The sequence below is a fragment of the Strix uralensis genome, chromosome 4, assembly GCF_047716275.1.
Source record: "Strix uralensis isolate ZFMK-TIS-50842 chromosome 4, bStrUra1, whole genome shotgun sequence".
Lineage (NCBI taxonomy): Eukaryota > Metazoa > Chordata > Aves > Strigiformes > Strigidae > Strix > Strix uralensis.
This window is the reverse complement of record NC_133975.1, coordinates 74,891,209-74,905,507: the sequence shown is the minus strand read 5'-3', so window position 1 is coordinate 74,905,507 and position 14,299 is coordinate 74,891,209. Positions and strand designations below refer to the sequence as shown.

The 14,299-nt window shown below is 35.4% G+C and overlaps 1 long non-coding RNA gene across 1 annotated transcript in view; it reads right to left on the bottom strand.

Annotated features, from left to right (window-relative positions):
- Window positions 1-1,078: 1,078 nt before the first annotated feature.
- LOC141942220 (uncharacterized) overlaps window positions 1,079-14,299 on the bottom strand; it is a 257,563-nt gene continuing 244,342 nt past the window's right edge. The window contains exon 6 of the long non-coding RNA XR_012628568.1: window positions 1,079-1,166. This is a non-coding gene — a long non-coding RNA (uncharacterized LOC141942220). The remainder of the gene's footprint in view (window positions 1,167-14,299) is intronic.

Here is a 14,299-nt window from a genome sequence, read left to right as displayed (position 1 = left end):
CCCAGGCTCTGACCCTCCTACATAGGTACAGAATGAAACAGGGCTCCTAGTAATGGCAGTGGACGTAAATGGGACCAGGTGTGAGGTTCTGGATCCCCACAATTATTGTGCCACTGAGAATACCAGTGCCTCTAAACGATCAGATCTTCAATCTTTTTAGTGTTCTTTAACGATTCATCTAAATAATATATTTTGTCACTTAATATTTCATTTACTTTTGTGATCAAGTTACATAATGCATACATCAAATTGCACAGCCTGCTGATTCTTCACTGACTTATGTACATATTTTTCTAGTCAAATTGTTATGCATATGATAGATCAATTTGCATATTTTAATAATCGGGATGCATAATTTAGTACTTTGTTTTGCATATTTTAGTAGCAAGGATCTGTGTTTTGTTGATCCATTTCTTCTTTTAGAGTTTCAACTGACTGCACCTTCCAGGATGAGTTACTGTATACACATTAACTGTTAACGTTTTACAAAACTTTATTTAACAGAATGCGTATTTCAGGACTTGGATGTCTTTTATGTGCTTGCTGAGCTGCATACCTCACCAGATGAACATACTTCACCAGTGGAGATTTCCAGTCATCACGAAGTTTCCCATACTTTACTGCACAAATGCATATTCCAGATGAAATTACATATGGTTCCAGTGAAGACACATATTTTGTAAAACAAGACTGAGCTGAAAATTTAAATGCTATCTCATAAATTCATAGGATCATGAAATAGTTCTTAGTGCAGTTTCATTTTGCTTCTTAGAATTGGATTCCACCATCCATAAACCTATGAAAATCAATATACATTTTATTTTCAGGTGGTTTTTTGTTTTTTAATATATGGATGAGCACTTGTCTTTTAAGTTCCAGTGGTGAATATACTTTTCTCTCAGAGAACACATGATGCACACTAACATGGTAAGACCAGCTAGCAAAACTTCACTTTCTTGTGGCATACCTTTGGAAATCTGCTCCCTCTCACAGACTTTTACGTAACAAACAAATACCTTTTCCCAGAACATGAAAAACAAAAAATCTAAAGTTTGAATGTCTTAATGCCCAATACTTACCAGAAAGACTGATGCTTCTGGTTGCGATCCAGCCTCTTCCCAGGACAACTTATGTCTTCCAATTTTTAAGTCAAGTATGAAGAGTCACTGCAATAGAAAACAGAGTTGAAAAATACATGGCTTAAGTAAACTCATTTCACATAGAACTTCAAGTAACAGTATACATTTTAGTTACTAACATTTAGATCAATAAACTTCTGTGTGTTTTCAACACTTACAAAGCACACCTTCTTCCCTAAGAAACAAATTATTGTGCCTCAATAGCCAAGACAAAATATGCTGAATTTCATGACAAGTAAATATTTAAAGCTATGGTTTTTGAAAAATTGTCCCGTCCATTTCAAATTCAAAACCAGGTGTAATTGAGAGACAAAACCTGGGTACAAAACATTTTTTCACTATGACTTCTTTCAAGGAGATTTCAAATGAGCCAATCAACAGGTTGCAGTCACAGAAGTGGCGCATTCAAATTTCTGAATAGTTTATTCATTTGGCTAAAATCCTGATCCTTATTACACACAGTGTCTAAGGGATACTTCCTAAACTGTTTAATACACATGGTGGAAAACTGTATTTCTTAGCACAAACAGAAATGGAACAAGCGTGAGTGCACACACAGAGTAATATCAACAGGTAGTTAACAGTATTTTCCATGGCCCCCTCAAATAGCTCCTCAGAAAAAAAGGACTCACCACTAGACAAGGCAGCAGTGAATGCAACTCTTCACTGTGTGACAAGCCGCCTTCGTATAACTTGATCTAATAAGTAATTTTAGAGTAAGCAACAGGCTCCATCCCTCAAAAGATACCTGCAAGGCCTGGATTAGTGCTTCTTGAGATCAGAGAAAAGGCTCTGATTGACTTCTGTAACACATCTTGAAACGCCTCTGTTTTTCTTTTCATCTCCTGAATAGAGAGCAGCCTGGAAGCCTCTCCGATCTTATCTTAACACTCGGACCAGAAAATACCTAATGAGGACAGCACCTCTTTTCTTCTTGTGCAAGTGTGATGCCCTGTACAATAGCATAATTTTAAAAGAAGGCAAATTGAAAAATAACTCCTTGACATTCCTCAACACTGCACAAACTCTCTCATGCTCCACATTGTCCGTGCTCCAGTCAAACCCTTCCTTTGCTCAAAATCCCTGCAAATGGCTGCAGCTGGTTTATGCGTTTGGCAGACGACAGAGTTTCAGAACTCTCGGCACAACCCATTTAGTGTATTTTCAGTCTGAACAGAACTTGGCTACGATGATCATAAAAGCTCATTCATATTTTGTAACTGTTCATAAGGTTTGAACTGGGCTTTGGTAAATCTGACAGGCCAAAATCTGTCAGGTCAAAATCAGTCAAAAAAAAAAAAAAAGTACACTGATATAAATTGCATAAATATCTTCACAACACAGCTCTAGTTCACTAAATTCATCGCAGTATCCTTTAGACAAAATTGATTACTGTCTTTTACTTCTGAGCAATAACCCTGGTGAGGATCAGTATTTTCAAAACTGCTGAATTTTTAGGAAGCTGTTCCCTGCCAAACCCCCAAAATTGTGGAATATAAGAAAATAACTGTTCTGATAGGAGCAAAATCACCACACATGATTACCCAAGCAAAGGAATGGTTTTTTTTTAACCACAACTACATATTGCAATGCAAGGAAAACAGGAGCTCAAAAATAGTATCAATGAACAGAGAACAACCAGCAATTCTTTCCAATTTCACAGCATCTAAGATTCAGTCACATATTACAGATGCAATAGTCCACAAGGTGCACAGTCTGAGACAAGTGAACAGGAGTCAGCACCTAGCCCCACTTCAGCCAATGCTGCTGGTTCTTTAACTGTCTGTATTTCCAAAATTCTAAAACAAATAGGGGTAGTAATGCACAGTTATGTTTATCTTCATAATTAAGCATAAGTAGGTCTGAAAAGTTTCTTGCAGCTCACCTCTGGCTCAGAGCATACAGTCCACAGAAAATTGAACATGTCACACATCATCTACGACCCACATCCACTATTTGACTAAACCTTAACTGCTGTAAGTGTAAATACTCATTACTCACTACCATAAACAAATATAAATTTATAGGTAAAATGAACTTTGAGAGACAGCTTTCAACAGAATGCCAGGGATTCTGATCTTACCTTTGATTACCATGTGTTATCCATTATTAGCCTATCAAACAGCTATGGACCAGTAAGGCTCCAGAAGATGAAACTTCAATAGCCCACACTGATATGCATCATAGAAATTTGAAAAGCAAAAAAGTGAACATGTTTAAAGGCTGTCAATATTCTCATGATTATGTCTTCAAAATCATTGCAATCTTTAAAGTGTCAGACTTTTTTTTTCCTTATTTCTTTTATGCTTTTTACACACGCTTCAAGTAAAGAAAGACAGCTCCTTGTGCCAATGTCAAAATCACCCATCTGAAGACTGGGTAGATGACATCAGAAGTCGTGTCTTTTTTGTGTTATTTTTAATTGGGTGATGCTCAGATGATACATGATTCTGAAGTGCCAGCTTTTTATTAATTAGGCATATATATCTTTCTCTAAAGTATTTGTCTGCACATTGAGAGGGCTATTAAGTATCTTCAACAGCCCACCACATAATTATATGTTGAGGGGAGAAAGAGAAAGTGTTCCATCAAGAATTATGTCCATGCTCTTAAAACGCAACCCAAGCCAATAAAGGAGGAGGAGTGCTAGGAAGAGGAGGATGTGAGCCTAACAAGCCTTCCAGAAAGAAGAAATGGGATGAAGATATATTAAATGTAAATGGAATTCCATTTTTAGCATGTGGTCAGTGATGTATGAGCTCAGAACTGAACTCATACTGCGTGAAAAATAGGAATGGCTAGAAATCAGCTGCGCTACCAAATAGAAAATCTCGGAAGAAAGCACCACTATTGCTCAGCTCAGCAGATTTACATTAGGAAGAAAACATCTCTTCTTTCAGCAACTTGCAACTATTTTGTTCACCCTAGCAGTACGCATCAAGTATTTTGACCTGGGTGCCAAAATCACTTGAAACAGAAAATACAGATCCTAAAACAACAAAAGGAAATGGGAAGACTAAGGTCAAACTAGGTGCCTAACACATTCAAATAAATCAACCCACCATTCAGAAATAAGAGTGTGCTTAGAGGTTAAATGTGTATTTTAGTATCTCAAATAAAGCAGGCTTGATTTTAAAAAAGCAGTCAGGACAACATATCTTGGTCAGAAAATTATAACCTAGATGTTGACCTTTAAGCACTCAGCCTGAAAACATCATGTGTGCATGGTTCTTGTAATCTTTGTTTTAAATGGGCTGGATTCAGTTCGTGACCTTTTTTTGGTCATAAATTAAGATTATTTTAAGCATTTATTTGAAAGGATATATATAATTCTTTATAAAAATACACAGTACTAAGCGTTCCTTATTACCGTTTCTCATTTTACTCTATGAAAACTAATGATAATACCAGGTTTTCTCCTTTCTTTAAAGGTTACCAAACACAATGTCTAATAAATCCTCCCAGCTGTTTCATATCCAACTATATCTACATTTATCCCTCTTTCAATAATAAGCTTGAAATGTTCAAAACAGGAATCTCTCTCAAAAGTCAGTTTTAAACTGAATTGCTGTCTTGGTTTTTTGACCCAATGTAAAACTGACAATCTCACTTCTCTTTGGAAGCCAAAGTTGAGAATTGACTTTACCTGCTTTAGAAAAATTCTTTATTTCAGTAAGATTTCTTCTTCTTATTGAAGACAGAGCTTTCAAATGAGGTTCACTATTCCAGTCCATGGGAAGTTCATCTGTAACATTCTGCATACTCACCTGTAGCAGAGTGGATGCAAAACATGCTTTTCCATTTGAAATAAAAGAATGTAAAATGTGTTTACATTTAATCACATAAATCAAATGAATCATTGTTTCCCCAAGATTCTACTAGAATCCAGTCTCTAAATGAAGCTTTATGCCCTTTGTATTGTCCTGTCATAGGCAATAATGTCCTATTTTATCACCATAATGTTCAATTACATCATGACTTTTAATAGAGGGTGTTGAGAAGTCACATTGCCCTTGAATAAGTATGAGTTAAGAGTTTATTTTAGCACCTTGGAAACGCAGAAGCTATCAAAATACTTAGATGATGTAGGATATATGTCCCTATGCAGTTCTCCAACAGGAAAATCATCACTTCCAGGCTCTTGCAGTAATCAGTAACTAAGTGGATGCTTAGTATGCAGAAGCCCTAATACTAAGATGAGCTAAAAGGCAGCAATGGCAGCTAATCTGCACATGAAAGTGCAAGTGAGATGAAATTCTTTTGTATTTTCTAGGACTTTACAGGGCTAGTTGTCATCTAACATGATTTTCAAATTAAGAGATCAGTTTCTCTGTTGAAAATATCCCAGAGAAAGTAGGCAATACTTTAAAATTATTTTTTAAAAGGAGAAGAAATAAAGTACCCACATTTCAAAATTTTAGAAATGAAAATAACTGAGAAAGCAGAAGCCCAGTTTCTGAGTCTACTTACATTACTTTGTACAATTTTATTGTAATACATACGGAAATGAGCTTTCAAAAATATAGATTATCTGGTATGCAAGTGAAGTCCAGCAACTTATCATACCCTTTTGCTCAAAACTGCATAGAGGACACCCTTGAGAATCACCAGTAAGCTCAGATTTTTGGCATCACAGAAGCAAAATTAATTCACGCTCTTTCTGCATGAAATTTCTGACCTCCAGGTAGTACGGCCCTTACTTTTTATTGTAAAGATACTTATACATTACATATAGCCACACAGTAACTGTGGGACAGTTAGTTCTGCACTTCTTATTCCTTGGGTTAGTTTTAATCTGTTTCCATGAATATCAAAAGCATGCCAGTCACTATTTGTGCCCATCCGATACAGGAAATTCACTTTAAAGTGTATTGAAGGCAAAATCCAAACCACACTATGTAAATATAATAAAACAATGGGAAAAAATATGCTTCTCAGTGAGCCTTGCAAAGCTGTTATTACAGACGAGTATACCTCTCTAAATACCTGCTGAAGTCTGTTTCCATTATACTAATTTTATATGCTAAGGTACAGTGCAAACAAAAAGCCTTATTGGAGAGCATCTATTTTAACATTTTTAAAGGACTTTGATACTTTTTTAGGCCATCATTTTTGCTAACTGCACAGATTCAGAGCCCATTTTTCAGTTATAAATGGTGCTTTCAGTGTCATAAAAATGACTCATGCTAAGTCAACCAAAATAATACAAAGGAATGTTGCACAACAAAAAAGTAAATACTAGAAGAAACATTTATTTCTGAATTCTTACACTTCTTTCAAAATAAAATATTAATTAATGTAAGAAAGCAGAAAGTTCAGTATTTACAACATCTTTAAAATGATTAGCACACATTGCTTGATGGAGAGAAAGTAGAAAACAAATTTGATGAAAATATGTAAAAACTGAGGAACATTCAGAAGAACAAAAAAGAGAGTAAGAGATGTATTCTGTTACATATAGAATCATTTAGAATTTAATGTTTGATTCTGCAAAGATTTACTAAGTCATTTGATGAGCAACTTGAATCACAGGTCAGGTCATTCCATCAAATCCTGTTAATGTACACAGGTAAATAAAAAGGTTTAAACGTAAGTAAGTGCTCTAGAACAAAGTATTACCATCAATATACAACGTGGCGGACAGCAGAGATGCATTAAGACAAAGAAAAATCTGAAACTGTTAATGTTCAGATTTATTTGGAAATTATCTTTCAATTATCCTAAATTAAATTCTATATCTGTAAATTATAACATTAAAGGTAATCTCAGCCCAGCCAGAATACACTACATCAGAAAACTATACACATGCATAATTTATACTACACTGTAGTTTGTCATGCATTTCATTTGACAGATTTAATATCTGTGGCTTCTAGGTTTTCCTTTTTCTCTCCCTTTATGTAATTCATATTTGTTTTCCCAATTCAGTTCTCTGATCCATGGCCCATCCCTGCTTTCCTCTCTTCAATAATTAAATTCCTGCCTTTGTAACTGAAGCACGACTATGCTTTTCATTAGAGCAAGTCTATTTTTTAACTTTGCTTTTGTTACAGATTCATGAAATGCCTTTTGAAATTTTTAAAGACGACACATACTTGAAGAACAGATTAAAAACAGAGGAAAATGAACAGTAATGAGCTCTTTTTCAGAGAAAAGAACTCATTAGCATGTGGTCTTTTTGATTTCTGTCAAAAAAATGGTCCTGTGTGCAGTTCCTTCTGTTGCCTTCAAGAAATGTCCCCCTTTTTTTTGGGGGGGGGGGGGGGGGGAGGAGGCCTTTACTAAGTATTTCTTTTAATGAAAGATCATTTTATCACTGAAAACCGAATGTACAGGTGAATCAGGGAAGCAGTTCTTCTAGTGTTTTGAGTTTTATGTTTTCTACCCTGTTTTCAGAATGTCCTTAGAAGACTGGTATGGTAAGTGGTTTCATCACCACCTGGGAGGGGAGTGAAAAAAAAGAAATTAGGTCAGTGTTTCTATTCTGCATCTGGAAAAGTCATGATCTCTCAAAAATTTCATTAGTGTGTTAGATCAGATTAGCCAAGTGTCTAGTGGCTAGGTTCCTTATCTTGGATGCAAGTGCAAGAGTCTCAAGTGCCTCTCTGATTTTGGGTGGATCATTTTTTCCATTCAGATGAGAAATCATATGTTGGATTAAAAAAGCTTTCCAGGGAAAGCTGTTGCAAAACACTCATTTTTACAAATTGACAATAAAGAAGAAGAAAAAAGGAAGCAAATTATTTTGGTGAAACATTTTTCAGCCACAATTCCCTTCTGCCGAAATATGTCCAACCAACTGTAGACTTAAGTTTGCTGCCTAGACCTTGCATTGAAGGCCATTCAGCTGTCTTTCGGTACATCTCTAAGACATGTATAATCTACAGTCATAACATTTTTATGACAGAGAAAAGCATTGAATCTTATTTCCCACTTATTTACACTGATGAAAACCAGGAATTACCTCACTTGTGGCAGAAAAATATGACCGAAATATCTCCAATTAAATTCCAGGTTTTCGTAAAATAATCACATTCCTCTCCTATATATTATAAACAATAACAATGTAACTTTTTTCCCCTACAAATAAATGAATAAGAACTATATCCTAGAAACAGATTATAAATCAAGTATTTTTCAACTGTATGGAAAGTTTATTACTGACTTCAGTGAGTTTGGAATCAAGTTGAGATACAAGAAGATGATTCCTGGTATCGTGAAGTAACTATGGACCACAATACATACCCATCAGATGAAGAAAAGATTATTCTCAAGCATATGAAAAAACTACCAAATTTTCCTCTCAGCTGTGCCTACACAACTTCTGTTAGACTGTTCAAACTATTGCAAAATTAGTGCATCACTTGTAAAACAGCTACTTAAAACTGCTGAAAAAAAATTCAGATCCCAAGGACAATAATGCTGACAAATGCACACCTTCATCTCATCCACCTAGTAGCATAGCTAAACCATGCACTAATTGGCATTCATGTAGTTTATTCTCTTCAGCATCTTAAATAATTATTGGATTTGCCATTTTTTCTTCTCTTAGTCAAGCTCAGTGTCCTAAGAGACATAGTGAAGATCAATTACCTTGTTTTCATTCTTGTTTATAATCATGTATTTTACTGTTTATTCATTATTCCATACTGTTTAAAAATACCATTGGACGGATGCTCTGTATTGGTACGTGACAAATAAAAAGGTGCCATTTTTATCTTCTGGGAATATAAGTAGCAGACGATTCCCAAACCACCTTTGTTAGTCCCTACAAATAAAGTCCTATTTTACAAAAACTAGTATTTTATATTAACTTTGCTCTTGGTAGTTAAGCATACAACTAAATAATTTATGAAAATCCATAAAACAGAAAATTAATGTAAAGGTTACTAGGCTATCAGAAGAAAAAGTGACCTTTGATGCTGGAAATCATTGGAGAGTTCTTCAACTCTGCGTAGATATATTATGCAGTGCTTTACTCAAGACATTTTAATACTAAGTGCGGGGAGTTTTTTAAAAAATAAAAGACACATATGAATGTACTTATCCATATAAATCCTTCATATCATTGTAAGACTACTGAAGTAAAAGACACTGATGAACAGGTCTACACTCATTTTCCAAACCAAAAATGAATTACAAAAATTAAGTTTAGTATTTTATTAAGTATACTGAATACTGTTCTATCATTCTATCAGTCAACAGCTGAAAGCTTACTTCAAAAGTGAAAACAGGATTTTCAGAATTTTGCCCCAACCACAACATCCTAAAGAATTGAAGGAAGGAAGAATAGGATTTTATTATATATCACACCAAACATACACTTCTCTAAATACTTTATCTTCCACATTCTCAAAGTAAATAGAAACATTTAGTGTAAAACAAAAAGCTTTTTTTTTTTTTTTTTTTTTTTAAAAAGTGAGAACACAGAATTGAAGTTACATCATCTGTTAGTCAGTTGAGGTCAGAGTTCTTTTACACACCAGTTTATTTCCAGTAGCTTCTCACTGCTTACTCAAGCAGCAGAGAAAGAATACATCCTTTTGTTTCTGCACTGTCCCCATTTTAGAAGACAAGATGCCTGTGAAAATCTCCAGCTATATAACCAGGGATATTGAAATAGTTCTGTATTTTTGTCTCAAATCACAATTCTGCAAGAATCCTCTATGTTTCTATGAACAGCTCACTACAGTAAATTTTGTAATGTGTCTTTTTACATTGTTCTAATGGCAGAGGTATTTGAAAAACTTTCAAAATACATTTCCAGTTTTGACACATTACATAAATAGGTATGGCATATTAACACTCTTTTACTGACAGTGATATCACAGCAATCAAAATATGCTTTATGAAATGCTAAGATAAAACCAGTATCAGTAGAGCTTCCTTAAAAATACAGGTGAGTCCTCCTCAACTCCTACTTCATTCACTCAGTCATAAAAAGCAGAGTTCAGTGCTCCATCCAAGATGAGCAGAATCAAGCATGTAAATTATTTCCTCTGGGAAGGGAGAGACTTAAAAGTAGCAGCTTACCCTTACTGGTGAGAAATGGGATAGCAGTTACCAAAGAGAGGTCTTCATAATCCAGAAAGCAAACCAAAACAATAATGCTCCACAGGGAGATGGGAGGAAAATAGGTAAAACAAGAAGAGTGGGTTTCAGCTTCTCAATGTGCAAACTCCCTGCACATTTTCCAGAAGCATGGCTCCCTCTATGACAAATTCAAGCACATGAAAACCCTTGAGCTTTTCTAGTTATCTTTTTCTTGCTTCTCAGGAATGGTCCTAGAATTGAAAGCTACCAAATAATAACCAAGCAGATTTACTCAAAACGTTTTTGACTTTCAATAGTTACATGGTGTTTAGAAAACAAAGCAAGCATGAATGGAAGTACAGGACAGCCAAATATTCTTAGGAAGAAAGAATAGTTAAAAAGATTTGTTCACTTAGAAATGTTCAGGTGACTTATTTGTGGAAAAGAATAAATAAAAGAACTAGCTTGGGTTACCAGCTTAGTTCTTAAGAACCAGCACTTCAGGTTTTTTCTTATGATTTTCAAAGTGTGGATGACCTTGTTAAAGGAGAACATGAAAACCATGAATGAAATGACTGGAATAAAACTACTGCCAGTGCATCTTACAGGACCAAGGAGTCCTGACCTAATCTTTAATCTTTTACACAAAATGAACCTGATCTTCAACTTGCTGCCATGAATAATTCACACATTCTCCGATTCTTTAGATGGAAAGAAAGTTTTCTTCTAGGAATTATTCCAGCATGTAAGAATCAGTGAACTCAACTATACAGTAATCAAGTACTTTCAAAACTGCATGCAAAACTTTCTTTAACCAACACATTAGGTCAATCTGTCCATGTCAGAACTACATCAATAAAGTTGGCATCTTGGTACGTTTCTGACTCTTATTTCCTGACTGATGTTTTAGGTTAAAAATAAAACTCAGTCAACCAAAGCTGTGACAACAGGAGTAAGCAGCCTCAGGGTCATGGAAACTACCTGTTCGTTTGCTGACCACTTTCATTATGCATTTTTGCTGCTCTGTATCACCGAGTCTTGCTTGGTACAGAACATATGACAAACTCCATTTGCTTTGTTCCAAGTGCTCTCTTCCTGTTCATCTTTTCTCAAGTCTCTGATGTTTTCCTTGGTTGTTTGGTGCAATTAAATTTCCCACATACAGCCAGTTACTTTAACGTTGCTTGTGCTAAACTCAAATGATTTTTTTCGCTAAAATTGATACACAAGAAAACTGCAAAAGCTTCAGCTTGGCTGTAACATCAGCTGTTGTACTACTACAGGTTCTAGAAAGACAAATAAATACTCAGCAAGTTGAGTTTTTCTAACGTATGGTCTCTTTGGTCACTGGCTACTGAGAAACTACCTTTCAGCTCACTTTTTCTGCTGTTTGCTTCAGCTCTGAGGGAAACTACAGAAGACAGTGGTAAACTCCCATAAGCACCAGTAGGATCAGAATTTAATTCACAGTGTATGGATCGCATATAGAATTACTGTGAGAAACTGGCTGTCAGAATTATGATACACGATGGCCCCATTCACTACTCAGATTCATTTTATTACGCTGCCTGTGATATTTCCTTTGAAGCCAGTGAATTGAGGAACACATAGAAGACAGTAGGTAAGCAATTATGCTGTCAAAGAGCTGATAGAGTTTATTTGGCCTTGCTCTGAGCCTGAGTACTTTCTAGGAATGTAAAATAGATGATGGTGTAAAGACAAAGGAAATGCCACTGGTACACAGTGTCCCATGCAGATTCAGACAACCCTCCTTCCATTCCATTTTCTTGGGCCTTGGGTTCCCTATCAGTTGACGTTTGTGCCTTCAGAGCCATCTAGCCAATGTGATGGCAACAGAATTTAGGCACCTAAATATGACTGGGGAATTTTTGAAGATTTTACTATGGATACAAGATCAGCCAAACATTTAAACTCCTGACTTGTTTTAAGATATGAATACATATAAGCAGGATACATTTCTTCCATTGACTTCAGTAGCATGAAATACGCATTGAATAACGACATGAAGCTTTAATGGGAAAAATGATCTGAGTGAGATCCTGGACAATAATGAAAAAAATCCCAATACATTTCAGTGGGGACAAAACTTTTTCTTTTTTTTTTTTTTCCCCCCAAAAAGTGTGGATTCATTTTGAATGCGAACTGAAAAAAAAGCTCTATGGCACAGGACCCCGACAGATTTCTTCCTCACAATTTCACACAACTGTTCTTTCATCAGCCATAAACTCACCTGCCTACATAACTCAAGGATTGTTCTTCTTTCTGTTCCCATAGTTCCAAGAATACACTGTAAAGTCCATATTCATGGCAAGTTTAACTTTGGAACTCTCTCCAACTATACAGATTTTTCTCTAAGGAAACGAATACCCCCCTTGTTGGGCAGAAGAAACCCCAAGCCCCTCTTTGGTTTCCAAAACCAGAAATATTCTTCTGAGCCATGTATAACAACTTAATTCTAGGTCATGAGTCTTCTTCCAGACGGATATTTTTTCTCCACGTTTAAAGCATCAGGCTGCAATCTTTTGTAATCCCAGCAGAGGGCAATATAATTAAATCAGTTATAAATGCTTTTCAAGGCAATTGCTGTACAAGCTCCTCCAGCATGCCTCAGGTTTTGTTGTTGCTGTGAGTTTGGGTCTCCGTGCCAGATGTTTTAATATTAAAATTGCTATTGATCCCAGAAAGGTTCATACTGTTTTTTTCTCTTTTACTTCCCAAAATACACAGGTACATTATCAATGCCTGAAAACATCTCTCTGGAAAATCATGACGCAGCCCTCTTCACTACCACTTTTTCTAGTCCTCAGTCACCCATCTGAATGTAAATGCAGTTACAGTATGCCTCACATCCATAAGAAATCCGCACATTAATATGTAGTTTTAAAAAGACTCTCAGAGGTACCTCTTGAAATGGATTAATGGGCAAATTGGAAGCAAATCAATTGAAAGTACATGATAAATGTTATTTAATTCATTCTGTGGCTTTGCTATTCACGCACATTCATCTGTGCAGGCAGTCAGTCACATACATATGAAATGAAACCTCACTTTCAAAGTATAACTGCAAGGAAACCTGCACTGAGAACGAACAATAAAGCATTATTTTACAGTATGCAAGTTTATGGGTCACAAGAGATCGTGCAATGTTTGTAAAGATTATCCCAATGATAAGGCTATGTGGTTTTATTTCCTGAAGTCTAGACACATTTAGACACTTATGAGTTCTTAGAAAGATAACCAAAGCTCTAAGACAAGAACAGAACAGCCACCTGGCAGATTTTATAAAATCTCACAATACAATGAACTGTATTAGAGTTTCATAATTCATGAAGAAACAATATCCCCTACTGAGCATTATAACCAGTCAAGATAACACCAAGAACAGCTGGTAAGTCTGTCAGTATGATTTCCCTCTCCTTGACTGTAAAGAGACAAAAATATGAAACAGCTGGAAAATTATTCAAAGTACAATTGGCACGGTGTCACAATAAAAGTGCCAGGTAAGCTGACTGCAAAACAGTAGCTTTATTTATTTCTTGTCTAATTTGTAACAAGACTCATACGTGGATGGAAATGGTAAACAAAGTAATAACGCATTTCTTTGTGTCTTTACATAGATTCCATAAATGCAAAAAGAGTAATCTTGTGCTAAAAGTACTTCATTGCAGTATTAAAAAAAAAAATAAAATGTTTGAGTCTTCTCATCGTTGTTTTTATGGCAAAGCATTTGGCATCTTCAGTTCACTGTGTATAAAATGGCAACAGTATTTCCTGTATGCCTGTATGTCTGTTGATGGCCTGTACAGCAAGAGGAGATTGCAAGTTCTGTTCGTGACTCAAATGTTCACAATAAAAAGGCACTCCTTGGCTGCATATTCTGCAGAGAAAGAAGTAGCTTATGCTTTATTAATAGATACATAAATATATATACAATAATATATATACATATACACTGTACCAAATACAATTCAAAGCTCAGGTGAGAGTTTTCAATGGTATTGTAATATAATCAGTAAACAGAAAAATGCATCAATAAACCAACATTTTTTGAACACAGAAAAACCCTTTCCAGAAAATGTTCTCATTTTTTTGTAGACCACAAAAAT